The sequence below is a fragment of the Hemiscyllium ocellatum genome, chromosome 32 (assembly GCF_020745735.1).
Source record: "Hemiscyllium ocellatum isolate sHemOce1 chromosome 32, sHemOce1.pat.X.cur, whole genome shotgun sequence".
In the NCBI taxonomy this organism is placed as follows: Eukaryota; Metazoa; Chordata; class Chondrichthyes; order Orectolobiformes; family Hemiscylliidae; genus Hemiscyllium; species Hemiscyllium ocellatum.
This window is the reverse complement of record NC_083432.1, coordinates 46,280,184-46,297,469: the sequence shown is the minus strand read 5'-3', so window position 1 is coordinate 46,297,469 and position 17,286 is coordinate 46,280,184. Positions and strand designations below refer to the sequence as shown.

The window sequence follows — 17,286 nt, the reverse complement described above, 5'->3', positions numbered from 1 at the left end:
GTCATTGTTTGAAATCTGACCTACAACGGTGGTGTCATCAGCAAACTTTTAATGTTGTTTGGAGCTGGAGTGGAATTTGGCCTCAGTCATGAGTGCTTAAGGTGTACAGTAGGGGGTTGAGTACAAAGCCTTAGAGCACCAGTGTTGAGGAATAATTTTGGGCAGGATTTGTCATCTATTCTTACTGATTTCAGTCTATCGGTGAGGCAGTCATTGATTCAGTTAAAGGGGGTGAGGGAAGGCCCAAGTCTTGGAGGTTGGAGATGAGTTTGTTTGGAATTATGCTGAAGGCAGAGCTGTAGTCAATAAATAGGCACCTGATATAAATATCCTTGTTATCCAAATGTTCCAGGGCTGGGTGGAGGGCCAAGGAGATGACATCTGATGTGGACCTGTTTTGCTGGTAGGCAAATTGCAAGGTTTCAAGATAATCTGGGAGGCTGTAGTTGATGTGATCCATGAATAACCTCTCTAAGCCCTACATAACTATGGAAGTCAGAGCCACCGGGTGGTAATCATTGAGGCATGCTGCATGAGTTTTCTTTGGCACTGAGATAATGGTGGTCTTGAAATCAGATCGAAGTAAGAAGAGGTCAGAAATGTCAGCGAATACTCCTGCAGCTGGTCCACACAGGATCTGAGTGCACAGTTGGGCCAGTCATTTTCTTTGGGTTGGAGATGGTGAGGACCTCAGATGCCGGAAAGTCAGTCGATAAAATGTGGTGCTGGAAAAAGCACAACAGGTCAAGAGGAGCAGAAGAGTTGATGTTTTGGTAGGATCCTTCATCTGGAATAGGGAAGGGGGCTGAGAAATAAATAGAGGGAGGGGGATGGGGCTGGGGAAAGATAGGTAGGAGAGCAATAGGTGGATGCAGGTAGAAAGTCATTGTGATTTGACCAATGGGAAGGGTGGAGCTGATAAGTGGGAAGGAATTTCGACAGACCTCCTACCTGCATTCACCTATCACTATCCCACCTTCCTTCCCCCACCCTCACCCATCTATTAATTTCTTAGCTCCCTTCTTCCTCCCCAGTCCTGGTAAGGGTCCTGCCTGGAATGTTGAATCTCGTCGTCCTCATCGTTGTCTTGCTGTGCTGTTTTCAGCTCCACATTGTTTTGATTTTCTGTGGGTTTGCTCTCAAGAAGGCCAATCAAATGTCTATGGCAGTGACCATGGACACAGGTGCATCCAAGGCTGTTAGGACAGGTGACATCATTTCACTGATCTTCTATTTAATGCGGACAAGCAGGAAGCTGGAAGAACACAAGCAAGCCAGGCAGCATCAGGAGGTGGAGAAGTTGGTGATGTAACCTGAAATGTTGACTACTTCACTTCCTGATGCTGCCTGGCTTGCTTTGTTCTTCCAGCCTCCTCCTTCCCTATCTGGATCCCAGCATCTGCAATTTTTTTTCTCTTCTATTCAAAGCGAGCATAGAATGCATTGAGCTCATTGGGTAGGGATGTATTGTTGCCTGTAATTCTATTCAGTGTCACTTTGTAGCACTATGTGTAATCCTTGCCCCACATGGTCAGTGTCTGTGTGGTTAGTTTGGATCTCCAAGCTAAGTTTGGTTTTGCCTTTTGGCATCATTGATGGCTTTGTGAAGGTTGTACCTGGATTTTCTGTATATGTATGGTTGCCCGACTTGAACAACTCTGATCTGGACTTCAGTAAGGAATGGATCTCCAAGTTATTCAATGATTTTCTGTTGATGACCATTTTGGATTAATTTTTTTTGGCATGCACTTTTTTTATAGTTTTACTGATGTCTGTAATGGTAGAGTAATATAATTTTGTTATATTTTGTGACACAGTTCTAGAAATTAAATTGTGTGTTTGGGCCATGCATTTTGCAATGTCAGGGACATCGACTAATGCAGTATCGCTTGGTTTTGCCTTGGCCTGTCCAAAATTGTTGGGCAGAACTCATTTGGGGAGGAAAGGGAATTTGTAAGCTTGGCTCATATGGTTTGAATTCTTGAGGTTGAGGGCGAAAAAGATCGTTGAAAATTAGCAGCTTTGAAAAGGTGTGGATAGTATCTATCTAAAATCAAAGATTTACAGTTATATTATACTGATGTAGTTCATGTTAGCATCTTGTAAGAGGACTAGTGAAAGAATGTGGATGATTAGTAATCTCACAGATGCAATAAATGTAGTGGTAAGTTAAGACTGTTTCTCATTTGGTGCCAGGGACATATGAAGCCTGGGATAGGGCTTGACTCAGATTTCTGAAGGAGAAGAAGCAACAACTGAATGGATAGGTCAATGTTCGAGGCCAAGCTAAAAGTGTCATTTTTAGGGAGTGTAGGGGTAATTTACTGCAGATGCTGAAATTGAACTGGAAACAAAAAAAGTGCTGAAAATCACAGTGGGCCAGTGTTACGTAACTGAGCAAACCCTCCTGCTTAATTTAAAACCAGCAACACAAGATTTATCCCATGCAGTAATCTGTAAAAACTCGAATGGCTAGGAATTTAAAGTAAAAATGAACAACTTTATTTTTAAAAGTATAATAGAGAATAATTAACTAGCACCTATTTAAATTCATTCCTCTAACCTATCTTTTACTTTCCCTTCTATAATACTAGTCCGATAAAACTCCCAATTAAGATTTACAGGGCAGTTCAAATTTTTAAACCAGTCAGTGGTTGAATCATCTCTTTATTTCTGTTGGTAGATTGACTCTCCAGGTCAATGTTGAGATTTTTCTTTTGCAAACTTCTTCTCTAGATAGGTACCTCTGAGTTCTGACTAGCAATCTACAGCTGTTGGTTTGGTAGCAGTTCTCCTCCTAACTGTTCAATTTTCCCTAGTCTTATATCCCAAAACATTGGATTGTATCATTGTCTTTTAAGATTGTAATTATACTCAATTCAAACATGATTGGAATTTGATCTTTTTTTTGAGGTATAATTTAAACAATTGCCCGAATTCGAATCTGTTGTCATTTCCAGGCAGCCAGCTATACCAGTAGCTGAAGCACATGTTCCATTGTGTCTTACTGTAAACACTTGGCGCTGTCACTGCTAGCTTTTAATCTCTTGAAGGTATATTACAACCACATCTTCATAACAGTCAGGCAGCATCCATGGAGCGAGAGAGCAAACTAATGTTTCGAGTCTAGATGACTCTTCATCAGAGCTGATGTGAAGTATGGAGGGGGCAGCATATAAGCAGTGTTGGGGGAGAAAGTGCTGATAGTTCGGATTAAGTGATCAGAATATGAGATGACAGATTAATGGTGTGTCTAACTGCTAAACTAGAAAGCACAGAGTCCCACTGGGAGAGTGGTGGGGGGTGTGGGGAAAGGTGGAGGACATAGTGATAGAGTGACAATTAAAGCTAAAAGAAAGGGAAGGAGTGGGTGTGGGTTCTCAATCTGAAGTGTGGAACTCAGTATTAAATTCAGAAGGTTGTAAAGTCTGCAGTCTGAAGATGAGATGTTGTTTATTCAATTTGCTTTGTGATTCGCTGGAATTGATTGAGTACAGTAAGAGGTCAGAGGATGGGTCCAAGTGGAGTGTGAATACTGAAGGCGGGTGAAGGATTCAGTAGAATGTAGAGAATGGTGGAATAAAGACGACTGTGGGTGCTGTCAGAGCATCTGAAGAGAGGCCTAGACTTACCAAGGTTCCCAGGACAGATGTGATCAGTTTTTGCTGTCTTACATACTCTGCAATGCATAGCTGTGTATTAACAAAAATAATCTTGCATAGACTGCTTTAAATTCATGGTTTGTGACATTATGACTATCATGCAGCACAAAAGATTAATATCTCAGCTGTAGCTGAGGTGAGTTTTATTTTGAAAGGCCTATCCAATTAGTTTCATGCTGCTAATCATCTGCCATAGTTCTGCAAAATTTTTCCTTTCAGATATTAACCTATTTCTCTTTTGAAAATTACTATACATTGTGTAGGGTATTAGAAGTCTGGCTACTTTTATAAGCATACAGTGTTTACCTTAAATGACTTGGTTAGATTTTGGTTCACCTTGTCATGTGAAGGGCAGTTGGCAGCACGACTCTGCCACTGTCCCTGGTCCATTGCAGTTATTTTCACCCCAGCCCAAGTGGTGTGCCACTCTGAAGATCCTCCTAAAAGTGTATTGTGCCAGGTCATTTTTTAGCCTCTAGCCTCCTCTCCTTTCTCCATCTGGTTGTGTCCATTCTATTACGTCATTGCTTTAAATCACAATAAAACATTCTGCAAATTGTCAGGTAGCAGATTTGGCTTGATTCACTTGCAAGGTAAAGACTTTTGTTGCCGTAGACCAAAACAGGGAGGTGCTGTTATGCAGGTCTACTCCTTCAAAGAGTAGGTACCACATGGTTGATACTGCACTTTAAGCGGTAAAAACATTGACTGCATATGCTGGATAGTGGTGCTGGAAGAGCACAGCAGTTCAGGCAGCCTCCAAGGTGCAGCAAAATCGATGTTTCGGGCAAAAGCCCTTCATCATTTTAAGCATCTGTGATTCTAAATATCTGTATCCATTGGTAACCATCCTATCGAAAATAGAAATTTCCCATTATTGACCATCAAAATCAAGAAATTTTAAACTACTTTTATTTATTATCTCCTTATTCTATGAAGGAGATCTATCCCAGGTGCTCTTGCCTCTGCACGTGACTGAAGTTCCCTAACCCTGGTAGCATTTTTTTAACTCTCCTTTGCATCTTTTTCTAAGGCCTTGCTGTTATTAAGTTTGGTGCCCAAGCTAAGACACTACTGAAGCTTAGGCCTATTCAGTGATTTTTGAAGGGATACTGTCCATAACATCAGTACTTCTGTTTTATTTATGAAGCCACGATACTGATATGTTTTTATTTAAGAATTGTCAAATTTTCCTACTCCCTCCAATTTTTTCAAACAGATGGAAATATTATTTTTATTGAATCAATTCTATTTAAGTTGACAGAACAACATCTTCATATCTTACTGTAATTAAAATGTCCACATAGTATCTTGCGTCTTGTGTTTATTTGCTAATTGAGGATTCATTTACTGTAAGAACAGTTTGAAGTATGATTCAAAATCTGTCTGTGCTGCAACTTGGGAGGAACACCCAATGAGTAATGCAACAGAGCAAAACCAGGAATTTATATGTTTCAAGAAATAAAAAATGAATGGGGTGAATATAAAATTGTTTTATGTATGGAAGATATGCATTTTATGATTATTTACGATACTTGGTGCTTTGTATCTGGATTATCTATTTAAAAATAGGTTTATAGTTTGTAGAATGTGATTCTCAGGCAGATGGAACTGCACTGATATCATTGTGTGATTTAAGGAGGGTTTGACCTATTTTTATTCAGTATGCTGCTCACCAGAGTTCTATCTATTTTTGTCCCTTATTGCAAATACAGTTTGGTCTTAATGTAATGAAGCTTTTTGTTGCCATTTGAATTGTATTTATGTAAACTGACTAATGTTCACTGGTCTATGCAAGTGAAAACATTTAGTGGGGGCAAAATGTTAAATGCTAACAGCAGTTTACATAAATTACATAAAATATAAATGAAGGGTTTGTAGAGCTTTTATTTCAGATACTGATTTTTATTTCACTCGATTAACAAAATTTCTAAAATATAGAGAAAAATCTGTGAATCAGATTTGTAATGGTATAAATACCAATACTTAATTGGTATTTCTTAACCCAAAAATTGATAGATTGTATGGAAGCCAATGAAAGAACTAGGGAGCCTTATTTATAAAGTCCATGCCAACCGTATTCTCAAATAAAATTAGTCTCATCTGGAGAAGGCTTGACATATTTGTTGCTCGTTGGCACTAAGTGCCCAAGCTCAAGGGTCCTGGGGGTGGAATTCCTGTCCCAAGAACTGCCAGCCAATCAGAGGATCCATTGCAGATAATGCCACCTGGGGAACAGTAGTACTGCTGGATAACCAAGCCAGATTGCGGGCCAGATAAGACATTGGTAGGGATTTACCAGCAGTATTAAGGGGTAGGTCTCTGTGGGCCATTCCTCCCCTGTGCTGGGTCATTCAGGTACAGCTTCTTTAAACAAGAAACCTCACCCCGTCTCCTGGATCCCACATGCAAACTGAATAGATTTGCTTTTCAGGCTTCCCACATATTGACAGTCCCATGCTCCACTACCTGAATCCCACTAAAGCAGGGTAGGATCCTTGAGTCATCAGTAACTACCTGGGGGAAGACTGTCTGAGAGTCTTCCCATCCTGGATTAACTTGAGGCAGAGAATAAAAGTGGTAAGGTGCCAATATGGTGCCCTCCCAACTCTAAATTTTCCTCAGGAGAGCATTAAATTCAGCCCCTTGTAAGAAAATTACACTTAGGTTCTGAAGCAGACTACTTTAAGTTGAAATTGAATACCATTATAGTTACAACTGGAATATTGCACAAGCATTTTGGTTATTTATTTACTCCTAACCAATTTAAAAACATTGTAGTTTAATGATGTGCGTGTGTAACTTCAGTGAACGTTTGCTGCCGTTTGGCAATGGACTTATGCCAGGCATTGGGGAGGTAGGGCATTAGAATGTGCTGGTAATGTTTGGTTGTTACTTGTTGTCTGGCAATAAACATAACTGAGTCACTTGACTTTTTTGATTTAGCCTTCTTTAATGGTTCATCTAGAAACATTTTTGGGTGATCAGTCAAAGGCCTATCACTGCTTTGTGCAAGTGATGGATAACTTGTTACACATAGTGGAGCTCATCAGGTTCCCCATCAATCAGGCCAGTTAGATTCAGAGTGATGGCAGAATTCCCTCGAGGCAATGCTGCCTGCAAATGGATATCAAACTGCACAATCAAAGCAGTTTGTTAACAGGAAGACGACTCTGCAATGGATCCTACAGCCTGGAATAATCCCAGGTGCCTGAATTCTTCATTTCGACTTTTTGTTGTAGATCTTAGGTGTCAGGGAAGTATCCACCAAAGAGATGGCAGCTTAAATTTATGCAGAGTTCCAGTACAGAAGCAGAAGCAGACTTCATATAATTGCATCTAATATGTAGTTGGGCTTCTGAAAACCTGGTATTAGATATTGGAGAAATCTGCAATAGACCCAACAAAGATGCACCCATATCATGGTGGTCTGCTGTGCTGTATGGTGTCTACATTATATAGACCATCATGCCATCCATGAAACATGTTGGGAGTATTGGGGCTCAGTTACTCAGTATCTGAATGATAGTACATCTCCAGGTGCCAGTGATCACAGCAATTGGTATGTATACAAGAATGAATACCTCATCTGCACATAATTGGCCTGATGCAAAGACAATCACAAAATAAATTTCACTTAAGTGACAGCAACTAGATTTCTTCATGTTAAAGCTTCTAGATTATGCCTATGTTGTGTCCACCTGATACCTGTAACTAATGTGGCTGTAGGCTGTTGCCTTTGCTGGTGCTTGAAATGTGATCTGAATATGGTTGAGCATAGGCTGTGCCGTGTGCATTTCTGCAGGTGTAGCCTCTATCCTTGCGGTGTTTGTGTTACTCTCAAAGGGACTGAGGCCCTTGTCAATGCAAGTGGTACATGGGAAAGAGCCTTCATCCAGTATTTAACACTTTAAGTATGTGTCTACACTGTGTGGAGGCTGGCACATAGTTCTTGCATCTGTTTGCTGGACTACTCATTATGGATCTGCGTGAGGATCACCATTCTCATAATGTAGGAAGCAGTGCTTTCATATACCATTCGTGGAATTGATAGATGACTTCATGCACATGTGCTAGCAAACATACTTTGGAAATTTTGACAGATTTCCCCATATTTCACACTGTTGCTCCATTACCTCTTGCTTCCATAATAACTTCTGAGTCTTGGAAACTGCGAAGTTCTGCAATGTTGGATGAGTCTCCAATCCTCTAGAGGCGTCTGTCTGGCTGAAGCTGTCTCTGTCACCTGCTGATGCACATTTGTGTGCTTGCCAGCTAATTCCAGCCATTCGTAATGTCTTTAAGGTTCACCAAATGAGTGTCTGATGGCTATTGTGCTGGATTAACACAATCCTGTCTCCTTGGATGTTGGTTGCTCCTCTGAGGTTTGATGATATCAATGCCATTGGCCTCATATATCCACTACTGATTTTGCACGAATGTTGTTAATATCTTCTGCATCCATCCAAACCCTCCTTTCAGCCCTTGATCTTGAGATTCCTGTGGTCATCAAGCCTCAGAGACAGCAATGTAAATCCGCTTCAGTCATAGGTTTTGGGTACATATCACTGTTGTTCTGTCTCTGTCTCTCTTATGTCCCTTGCCTTTGCAACAAGCTGGCCTGCTACAGCCCATCCAGTCTCAATTGCACCCTCCTCATCTGTGTGACTACAGCAGTAAAATGGATGGCACCTCCTGAGTTTTGACACTACCTAAGGATGTAAATGGGCTTCTTTAGTGATAGAAATACAGAATGTCATATTTACCTTATGGTTAATGTTCATCAGACTGTTCTAATTTAAACACCAATCATCCTACCAATTTGAGGCTAGCTGTAAGTGACCATTCACCTTGTCATTTTTACTAACCATGGTTCTCTAAAGTAAGGCTACTTTGCAGCTTACTGTCTTGGTCTTTCCCTACACCTGTTTCAGCATTTTGTCTCATATCCCAGGTGACCAGCACAGTCATGTTTCTTCCTTTCTTTATAAAGCATTTCAGTTCATAAAAAGGTTTGGGGTTAACAATCAGATAATGCAAGTTAGAATTATATGGTGGTAAATATGGACCTTTATAACCCACTGAAACCATGTTGGTATGATAACCCTGCAGTTTGACTTTCTTGGCCACTTGTAACTGCCTCTTCCTTCAGCCTTGCTGGCCTTCTAGTAAAAGAATCCCTCTTCATTTGGTCACTTCTCTTGCCCTTCCTCTGCCTTCTATTGCAGCTCCTATGAAGACTAGTCTTTAAGTACTGTGCCAGCAAACTACCTGAGAATACTGTTTTGTCCTCCCACCCATTATTGGCTGATTGCCCTGGCAGCCATCACCTAATTGGCTACATATTTGAGGGTTCCTGCTAACTGACTGCATGCTATGTAATCTGTAATGACTCCACTGACCAAATAACAACTAGCTTAGTAAAATTCAGCTCAATATATCACAAATGTTTCTTAAAATTAACTCAGAGTTTTTCTTTATAACTTCTGTGCTTCTTCAGTATTAAAGGCAATTTTTGGCAACTTTTCTTCTCACTCCCAGCTTGAATTACTTCCAGTAGTAAACTTTCATCACAGACAAATTCAGCAGTTTTATACTCCAGGTCTGAATATGAACTTTTTGAAGTGACATGATTTTATATTTATTTTCTGTTGGGCTGTCTGCATCCTATTTAGTACTGTGCAGACAGGATTTGGGTGCAGTGTCTGTAGTCCATGTGCTGTTCCAGCGTTTCCGTCACATGTTTCCCCTGTCAGTAGGAATGTTTACTGGCAGGGAGCCTCCCCCCTTCCCATTTTAGACGGCTGTTTAAATCGTAGCTGTAATGTTATTAGTCTGATTTTGTAAGCAAAGAAGAGATCCAATGAACACTATATCTTTATGTAAAGAAAAAAAGCCTAATGGGGACAAGCGTGTAACATGAAACACTACACATTTGTTATATTTGTCTAATATATTAGATGTTTTTTCTGTGTCCACTGTACTGCTCTGACAGATTCCCTGGTGCAGAGTACTGGAAGTTGATTCTCCTTTTCCCCTTTGGCTGTGGACAGGATGATAATTAGAGGACCAATGCATGCTCTTCCGCAGAGCAGATAGGCGGTGTTAACCTGGGGAGGGGGCAGGCTGCTAACTGCAAATTAAAAGCTGGCTGGGATATAGATTAGTGAGGCTTTTTAGTACATTCTGAAAACTCCGAGGCACAACATCTCACAGATGAATGGCGTGGCTTTCTGTCTCGTTGGCATTCCACCCTATGTGGAGGCACATGTAAGTAATAAGTATAGAACACTGACCTCACAGAGCTGTCTGGATTGTCTGAACTGAGGCTGCAGTATTTCCTTTTTAATTATAATGCATTTGTGACTAAGAGGATTAATATACAGGAACACAAGGCCTTTTGATGTAGAATGTGAACAGGAGAACTCAGGACAAATTGATTTGAGACCATGACACAACATTACATGGGATATCAGCATGATGTCGGAAGTTTTGATGAGAAAGTCTTGTTTTACTTTCAAATTTTATCATTTAGTAATTGCATTCTCCTTTTAAAAATCTGCTGTTGTGTATTACTTTGTTCTGTTGCAATGGCTTGAATGAGTATTGGTATGATAGTGATATTTTCTGGTTGTGAGTGGGAGCAAACACAACCATGTGAAGTTGCTTGAAATCACCAGTGCCTTTCTTTTAGAACAATGATGCTTTGTAATTTGCACTAGATTGTAGTTGAAGCATTTTCTTGTTCCCTTTTCCATTTATATTCAGAGTTAAAAGAGCAGAAAACAAAACCACGTGTTTTGACAGGGATCAGCAATTGCCACATCTTAGGCACATTAATTCAGCAATAGATTTTATTTCAAATTGCTGAAATGAGTGACAATTAAAAATTCTTTCTCACATATATGGGTGTTATCACTGATTAAAGTGACCAGTCAAAAAAGAAATAAGCTAGCTGTAAGTGTTTTTTAATCTTCAAAATTGTTTAGCCAAATGCAACACTTTGGTAGTTCGCTGTTTTAGATAATCGCGGAATGTGTTTTGACCAGTGTATTTTGACACCATGTGATCATTTATCGTTTTCAGGTATGTTTTATTTTTCAAAAGCTTTTGATTTATCAAGGACAATTTTGTTTGACTTATGCAACTATATTGTCTTCTAACATAAATTATTTTGCCTCTTGAATCTAAGGGTACACTATTTGTATTTACAATAAATTTAACCATTTATTGTGGGATAAAGTACCATTTGCCTCAGTCAAATGGTACAAAGTAAACAAGAGCTATTGTCAAAAGTTGAATAATGGCAGATACATGAACTGCAAGTCATCTTTGTTAGTTTGGATAATTCTTTAAATTTATATGATTACTTAGGAGAGTTTTCTGATGTATTGCTCTTTTAACTTCTGTTAATATTTCTTAAATAGAGTGCATGGTGTTTTCCCCAGATAATTAACATTTGGATCCTTAAATTTCCTGTAATTGTGAATTTCTTTGTCTTTTGAGGACTCTTCACTTACTGCACTCAACATTTATGAACAAATGGCCAGATGTATTCACATACAGCAAATTTTGCTGATTTGAATTGGTTTCTGTGAGGTGTGCAAAAGTAGCTAGCATATCACATTTATCTTTTTTTTTCTCTCCTGATGGCAATTTGGTTTAGTGTCTTGCTTCCCCCTCATTCACTTCAGTACGCAGTCTAAGGTTAGGAAATTAACATTTTTTTAGGAACTATTCCATTTTTTACCGTAGTATGTTGGTTACGGCAATTTGCTACAGCACTTGCACCACTACAATGATGAATTGTTGTTTCATTGTGCTCGTAATCTGTGATACTGTATGCCAGCCTGTTTTCTTCTGTAGAGAAACATCCCATGTAAATGCTAAATGCAGAAGAGTAAAATGCCAAATGTTTAGATGAGAGCTGTCTGCAAAAGATGCATATATCCTGCAGACGTAATCAGTTCCATAATGAAACATCTCCATTTTAAATAGATGCTGGCATGTTATGTTGGTTTTGAAGCGATTTAAAATTATGTGCTTATGTACAGACATTATGGTTTGTTATAAACTGTGCATGGATGTAGATAATGTTTAAAGATGGTTTCATTTCTCAAGGCTTTGAAGTTCCAATGGTTTGTCTGGCCAATGTTCCCATATGGTAAAAATTATTCTTAAATGAACTCCATTAGAGAGGTGTCTGAGTTTGCTAACATCCAGTATTAATTGGGCACAGATGAAAGTTTCAACAGAATTTGTGTTAAATATTTTTATTTGTCAGAAAACATTTTGTATTTTGTACACATATTTTTGACATTCTGTGTCTTGGGGGCTCATTGAACATCTTGATCGCTAACATTTATTAAAGTCTACTTTAGGGCCCAACATTGTTAATATTCTGAGCCCAATTATTTTTTTTCTGGGCATCCTCTTGAGATTTCTCGAAGGAAATTTTTTGATTTTCAGAGGTGACTTTTTGATTTTCAGGAGCTTTTTACCCCCAGTCTCGCTAGCTTCTTCATTTGGTAATGCATTCACTTAGTGATAATACCTTCTGTATTTGTGCTTAAATGTGAGGAACTTGGACTCCTATAGAAGCAGAATTAGAAGAATTTGAAGATATGCTCAATCATCATGCTCCAATAAACTTAAAGCCACAATACTCAGTGCTCACTTCCTGTACGTGACAGAATTTAGAAAGACAATTTGCTGAAGTTAGCAAAAAATGCTCTATTTTTAAAAGAAAATCTGATGGGCCTTTTGTGTATAAAAGAACATCAACCTAAGCAGAGTTTTCACAGACTTGAAAAGGCAAAGATAAACAGATGTAAGTTTTAGCTCCAACAGAGTCACTGCACCCTGAATAGTTCATAATCCGTATAATGCTTTTAAATATGATAATACAAATGTAAATCCTAATGAAATAAAACTGTTCAATTTTAAATTATACAGTTGACGCAGCATTCACTATAATAATCCTTTCATCCCCTTAATTATCAATCATTTATTTATGTCTGTCTTGAAACGATTTAAAGATTCTTCATCCACTGTCTTTTGAGGAAAACACTAAACCCTCAGAAAAAATGTTTCCTTGTCTTTATCTTGAATGGGAAACCTCTCATTTTCAAAGTATGGTTCCCTTCTTCTAGATGCTCTCATGAGAGAAAATATCCTTTGACGTCCACCCGATCAAGTGCCTTCAGGAAGTTGTTTCAGTTGTCACCTCTGACTCTCTCCTAAACTCCACCGTGTCTACCCTCACCTCCATAAGGCAGTCTGCTCATTCCAGGTTTTTCCTATTCAACCTATCAGACTTTATTACACCATCTGGAGTATGTGGCACTTTAACCGAGCCTTTCTGGCTCTGAGGTACACTGTGCCACGTGAGCCCCGTAGGGGTATTAATCCTGCAAACCTTCTCTGAACTGCCTCCAATGCATTAGCATACTAATGTAAGGATGATGAGCAGTATTGTACCCATGACTCCAGATGAATCTCGCCAATACAGTACACAACAGAAGCATAACATCTCTACTCTTGCATTCAATTTCTCTTGCAATAACCTTACAATACTGTATAACCCCACCCCCCCCAGCCCCGCTAATTTAAACCTGCAACACAGAAATGATTTAACCCATTCAGTAATCTGTTAAAATTCGAGAGACCAAGAACTATCCCAAAGATCACTATTTAAAGTAAAACTTAATAACTTTTTAAACAACAAAGTCTAAAAGAGAATAATTAACGAACAACTATTTACAACACCTTTCTCTAACCTACCTTTTACTTTCTCTTCTATAAAACTGGTCTGATAAACCCAACCCCCTACCCCCCCCAACCCCACCCAATTAAGATTAACCAAAAAATTCAAATCTCAAATCCAGCCAGCTGTTGAATCTTCACTTTGTAGCTTCCTCTATAGTCTTTTCTTCTTAGATTTTCTGTTTTACAGATTGTTGATTAATAGATAAAGGTACCTTTTTAAGAGAGCTGTTCTACGGACAGTCTGTACGTGTTGGTGGCTTAGCAGTTCTCCCCCAACTGTTCAATTTTTCCTGGTCTCATACTCCAAGGTATCTGATCGTTTCATTGGTTTTAATAGTGTAAAAACACCAAATTCAAACATGATTAGAGTTTATCATCTTGGGGCATAATTTAAACTGTCTGAACTTGAATTTGTTTTGTCTCATAGCAACTCAGGTACTGCTAGCTGCTGGACCAAATGTTACATTGTAAATTCTACAGCACTCTGCTTGCTAAGTCCTTCCACTCTTTTAAAGGTTCAGTATCTCTCTACACCTTCATAACAATAAACATAACATTCTGTTAGCTTTCTTGATTACTTGCTTTACCAGCATGCTAATGTTCTGCAATTCCTGCACAAGGACTTATAGATCTCCCTGCATCTCCAAGCTCTGCAACCTTTCCCCATTTAGATTATATGCCTTTTTATTCATTCTGGCAAAAAAACAATTTTGTACTTTGTACTCAATTTCCAGGTCTTTGTCCACTCACTCAACCTATTCCTCACGTAGGCTCCTCATGTTATACTCGCAACTCACATTCCTACCTATCTTGGTCATCAGCAAATTTAGCTACCATACATTTGGTCCCTTCATACAAATTATTTGTGTAAATTGTAAAGAATTGGGATCCGAACACATCATTTGATCATGACCACTTACCAGCCTGAAAAAGATCCTCTGTTTCTATTCTCTGCTTTCTGTTAGCCAGTTAATCTTTTCTCCACGTCAACATGTTATCCCCTACATCATGAGCTTTTATTTTTTGCAGTAACTTTTGATGTAGCATCTTATACTTTCTGGAAACCTAAGTACAATACATCCACAGTTTACCCTTTACCCACAGCATAAGTTACTACTTTAAACAACTCCAATAAATTAGTTAAATATAATTTCCCTTTGACAAAATTGGGTTGGCTCTACCTGATTACCGCAGCACACTTAGACAAGTTTAAGATAATGTCTTTATTAACAGACTAATATTTTCCTTATGACAAATGTTAAGCTAATTGGCCTTTCATCTCCTGTTTTCTGCTTCACTTCCTTCCTTTTTGAATAAAGGAGTCACATTAGTTACTTTCCCAATCTAAGGAACCTTCCTTGAATCTATTGAAAATTAAAAGCAGTGCATCAGTTAACTCACTAGTTAGTTCTTTTAAGACCTTAGGATAAAATTTGTCAGGATCTAGTTACTTGTCAATTCACAGATTCAGCAATTTACTCGATTGATACTTCCCTGATTATAATTTTCTTGTTCCTCCTTCCCTTTCCTGATTCGCAGCTATTTCTGGGATGTTACTTGTATCGTCTTTAACAAAGACCGACATGATATTTCAATTTGTTTGTCCTTTTGTTTATGCTCTGTTAATAATTCTGCAGACTTCTGTTTTTTTAGGACCAACATCTACTTTTTAAACGCTTCTTAAATATTGAGGGTGGCACAGTGGTTAGCACTGCTGTCTCACAGCGCCAGAGACCCGGGTTCAATTCCTGCCTCAGGAGACTGAATGTGTCGAATTTGCACATTGTCCCCGTATCTGCGTGCGTTTCCTCCCACATTCCAAAAATGTGCAGGTTAGGTGAATTGGCAATGCTAAATTGCCTGTAGTGTTAGGTGTAGGGGAATGGGTCTGGGTGGGTTGCGCTTTGGGGGGTTGATGTGGACTTGTTGGGCTGTTTCCACACTAAGTAATCTAGTCTAAATATTTGAAGAAGTTTTTCCTATCTGTTTTTAGATTTTTGGCTAACTTTCTCTTGCATTCTAATATTCTGTTCCTAATTAATTTAGTATTTTGCTTTTCTAAAATATTCTGTGCAACTTTCTGACCTTCCACCTATCTTTGCTGAATTATATATTTTCTTTGATTATGGTATTATCTCTAACTCTTTTAGTTGGTTTCAACACTAGGAGAAAGTGAGGACTGCAGATGCTGAAGGTTAGAGTCAAAAAATCTGGTGCTAGAAAAGCAGATCCTGATAAAGGTTTTATGCCCAAAATGTCAATTCTTCTGATCCTTGGATGCTGCCTGACCACCTGTCCTTTTCCAGCACCACACTTTTCGACATTAATCACATCAATAATCCATTACTTACATTCAAAAACAAAAAGGAAAATTCTATCTGTTCTAAGCTTATATGGAATATCTCCTTTTTAAGTGTTTGCCCTGACATCTGTATTTGCTGAACCCTTAACATAAATTGCCAGTTCATTTTTGCTGGCTTTGGTTTCATGCTCTGACAATTGACCTTGTTTCAATTAAAAATTCATACTTCTTTCCCTTAAACTTTATGTAAAATTCAATCACTAAGATTAATTATTAATCCTATTTCATTCGTGAAAACCAATAGTTTGCCTGTTCTCTTTTGGTACCATGACGTGTTGGTCTAAGAAATTGTCCTGAAAGCATTAAATGAATTTCTCATTTGGTCCTTTTCCCCATCTGATTTTTTTAACGCCTGAATGTAAATTAACATCCCAAATGTCAAAAGGGTACAGCATACAGTCATACAGCATGGAAATAGATCCTTTGGTCCAACTCATTCATGTTGACCATGTTTCCTAAACTGAACTAGTCCCATTTACCTACATTTGGCCCATTTCCCTCTAAACATTTCCTATTCATATACTTGTCCAAATATCTTTAAAATGTTATAATTGCATCTACCACTTCCTCTTGCAGTTCATTTCACATATCAAACGTCCTAGGTGTAAAAAAAAAAGTTGCCCCTCTGCTCCCTTCTAAATCTTTCTTGTCCCACCTAAAATTAATGCCCTCTGGCTTTGAACACTCCTATCTTAGGGAAAAGGCCTTCTGGTATTCACCTTGCCTATCCTCCTCTTGATTTTATAAATCTCTATAAGATCACCCTTCAACTTCCTGCAGTTAACAAGTTCCCATTATTTTTTTTCTCTTGATACCTACCTTACCATATGGTTACTGTTAGGGGAATTGTCTACAACACCCACAAGTGACATCTTACCTTTATCTTAACGCAGCTTTACCCAGACTGCTTCTGTATCCTGCTTTCCTGAATTTAGGTTATCCTTCTCTGTTGTGCTAATATCTTCAATTAACAGCCACTCCTCCACTCTTTCTTTCCTACCTTCCTGTTCCCCCCTCAATGTCAAATACTCTTAAGTTTTCATATCCCAATCTAGGTCATCCTGCAGCCATGTCTCCATTATGACCACTTTCAGGTGATTTGGGAATTTCAGGGTGAATTTACCCATTGATTCCTATGTATTTTGAGTGTCACCAATATCGTTTGTGAATCAAATGCAGGGTTTTAACTGCATAGGTTTATGGATTTTGCTCATGAAATGCATTCATCTGTTTGTATAAATGTTGCCTCCACCTTACCCTCACTGCTGTCTTTCTATCTACCTACCTTTTATCTCTTGACATGTGGTTTCTGTTTTGTAACTTATTTATTTTTGTGTTTTCACTATTCATAAGTACCTCTTTCACAACATCTGTAAATTTACGTTCTGGTGCTTGCTATATTATAGCATCTTTGTTGACTTTTTAAAGGTATTTGTCAAAAATTTATGGTCCTTTTATACCTGCTTATTCTGATTTATTTTATCCAGTTTGTAA

The 17,286-nt window shown here is 38.6% G+C and overlaps 1 protein-coding gene across 2 annotated transcripts in view; it reads left to right on the top strand.

Annotated features, from left to right (window-relative positions):
* Positions 1–17,286, top strand: part of LOC132831055 (rho GTPase-activating protein 23-like) — a 516,705-nt gene that overhangs the window by 178,637 nt on the left and 320,782 nt on the right. The gene's annotated exons all lie outside the window — the stretch shown is intronic.